This window comes from Protobothrops mucrosquamatus, unplaced genomic scaffold, assembly GCF_001527695.2.
Source record: "Protobothrops mucrosquamatus isolate PMUCROS unplaced genomic scaffold, P.Mucros_1.0 scaffold3188, whole genome shotgun sequence".
Taxonomy (NCBI): domain Eukaryota; kingdom Metazoa; phylum Chordata; class Lepidosauria; order Squamata; family Viperidae; genus Protobothrops; species Protobothrops mucrosquamatus.
The window spans coordinates 6656-9155 of record NW_015389186.1 but is presented as its reverse complement, the minus strand read 5'-3'; the positions used below and the strand labels follow the sequence as shown (position 1 = coordinate 9155).

The window sequence follows — 2500 nt, the reverse complement described above, 5'->3', positions numbered from 1 at the left end:
AGCCCTTTTATGACTGGTGGACTTCAACTCCCAGAATTCCTCAGCCAGGCACGCTGGCTGGGGAATTCTGGGAGTTGAAGTCCACGAGTCATGAAAGGGCCAAGTTTGAAGACCCCTGGGCTTCATATTAAAAGGCTCTCCAACTTCCTAAAATTTAGAGGGAGAGAAGAACACAATTTTTTTCCAGAGAGTCAAAAGCAGATTAAAAGAGTGGTGAGCATTCATGGTGATGCCATACGCACAAGATACTACTATGGTAAACTATGGTGATCAATTTAAGTGTGCGGTTAGAATTAGTCCATTGCCACGCATCCAAATTCTGATTACGTGACCCTGCAATGGATGCTGCAATGGTTGTGTGAAAAACGGTCCTAAATCACGTTTTCCAGTGCAGTCATAACTTTGAATGGTCCCTAAATGGTCTGTTGTACCTCAACTTTAAAAACGTCAGGAGATTCACAGAAGTAGCCATCATGAGGTTTTCTTGGTTCTTAATTAACCAGTTGGAGCTATTTTCTTAAACACTGGGAGTTTTTAAAAAGAGACCGGACAGTCATTTGTCTGAAAGGGTATAGGGTTTCCTGCCTGAGCAGTGGGTTGGACTAGATGACCTCCAAGGTCCCTTCCAGATTCTATTCTATTCTATTCTATTCTAGTCTATTCTAGTCTACTCTACTCTACTCTACTCTAATTAACCAGTGGAACAACCTGCCTCCAGAAGCTGTGAATGCTCCAACACTGGAAGTTTTTAAGAAGAGACTGGACAGCCATCAGTCTGAAATGGTATAGGGTTTCCTGCCTGAGCAGGGGGTTGGACTAGATGACCTCCAAGGTCCCTTCCAGTTCTATTCTATTCTATTCTATTCTATTCTATTCTATTCTAATTAACCAGTGGAATAACCTGCCTCCAGAAGTTGTGAATGCTCCAACACTGGAGGTTTTAAAGAAGAGACTGGACAGCTATTTGTCCGAAATGGTCTAGGGTTTCCTGCCTGAGCAGGGGGTTGGACTAGATGACTTCCAAGGTCCCTTTCAACTTTTTATTATTATTATTATTATTATTATTATTATTATTATTATTATTATTATTATTATTATTGTTGTTGTTGTTGTTGTTGTTGTTGTTGTTGTTGTTATTAACCATTTGTCTGAGCAGGGGGTTGGACTAGATGACCTCCAAGGTCCCTTCCAACTTTATTATTATTATTATTATTATTATTATTATTATTATTATTATTATTATTATTAATCATGAAGTGTTCTTGGTTCTCGATTAACCAGTTGGAACTATTTTGTTGTAACCCGGAGCCAGATAGTTTTATCTTATTTTTGGCAATTAATCTCGATTCATCTATTAAAAATCATCTTTCCAAGGGCGTCAGCTAAGTTCTTTCTTGTCTGCCAAAAATACCGCCGCAGCTAAAGTTCTGGGCTTCTGATGCAAGCAGGCTTGCGACAGATAACACATATGGGGAAGCGAGATATTCCGCGAAGGGTGTACTTTTGACTCTCTGAAAAATTGTATTTTTATCTTCAGCCTATCAGCCCTGCACTGGGGTCCCGGGGAAAATGAAATCTAAGACCTACGGTCCTTTTGATGGAACACTTAAGTTTCCGGGATGGAGGCAAAAGCCGTTCTGTTTTGGAAAAGCAAGTTTATATCCAAGATCAAAGTCACCTTCTTGGATATAATTAAGGTTGAAAAGGAAAAGAAAAGAAAAGAATGCTGCTTAAAAGCATTTTTACTTTTTTGGGGGGGGAAGTGTTGGGGAGGGGAAGAACAACTCCAGGCCTATCAATATCAAGATTGCGTCTTGTGGTATGGGCCAAATTTGATATTTGTTTATTTATTTATTTTAAACTTTTTTGGGTGTGTGTGTGGGGGGTGAATAGGGAAAGAGTGCCATCCTGTCAAGCTGAAAGCCAGCTTCGGTTTAACAGAAAAACAGAGTTAGAAGGGACCTTGGAGGTCTTCTAGTCCAACCCCTGCTTCAGTAGCAGACCCTATACCAGGGGTGGGGAACCTTGGCTCTTTTATGACTTGTGGACTTCAACTCCCAGAATTCCTGAGCCAGCCTAATGGACAATCCCTTAAATAGGAGCCAGCCGTGTGCTGCAGCTGCCAAAAAAGCCGACACAGTGCTAGGCTGCATTAACAGAGGGAGAGAAGCAAGGTCACATGATGGGTTAGTACTGGTTAATAATGTCTTGATAATGACTATATTTGGAATATTGCATCCAATTTTGGTCATCACGATATAAAAAAAGATCTTGAAACTGTAGAAGAGTGCAGAGAAGAACAAAGATAATAATAATAATAATAATAAAGTTGGAAGGGACCTTGGAGGTCATCGAGTCCAACCCCCTGCCCAGGCAGGAACCCTACACCATTTCAGACAAACGGCTGTCCAGTCTCTTCTTAAAAACTTCCAGTGTTGGAGCATTCACCACTTCTGGAGGCAGGTTGTTCCATTGGTTAATTGTTCTAACTGTCAGGAAG

The 2500-nt window shown here is 40.8% G+C and overlaps 1 protein-coding gene across 1 annotated transcript in view; it reads left to right on the top strand.

Annotated features, from left to right (window-relative positions):
• LOC107297214 (lipoxygenase homology domain-containing protein 1-like) overlaps window positions 1-2500 on the top strand; it is a gene marked incomplete at its 3' end in the record, with an annotated part of 116762 nt that overhangs the window by 112842 nt on the left and 1420 nt on the right. The gene's annotated exons all lie outside the window — the stretch shown is intronic.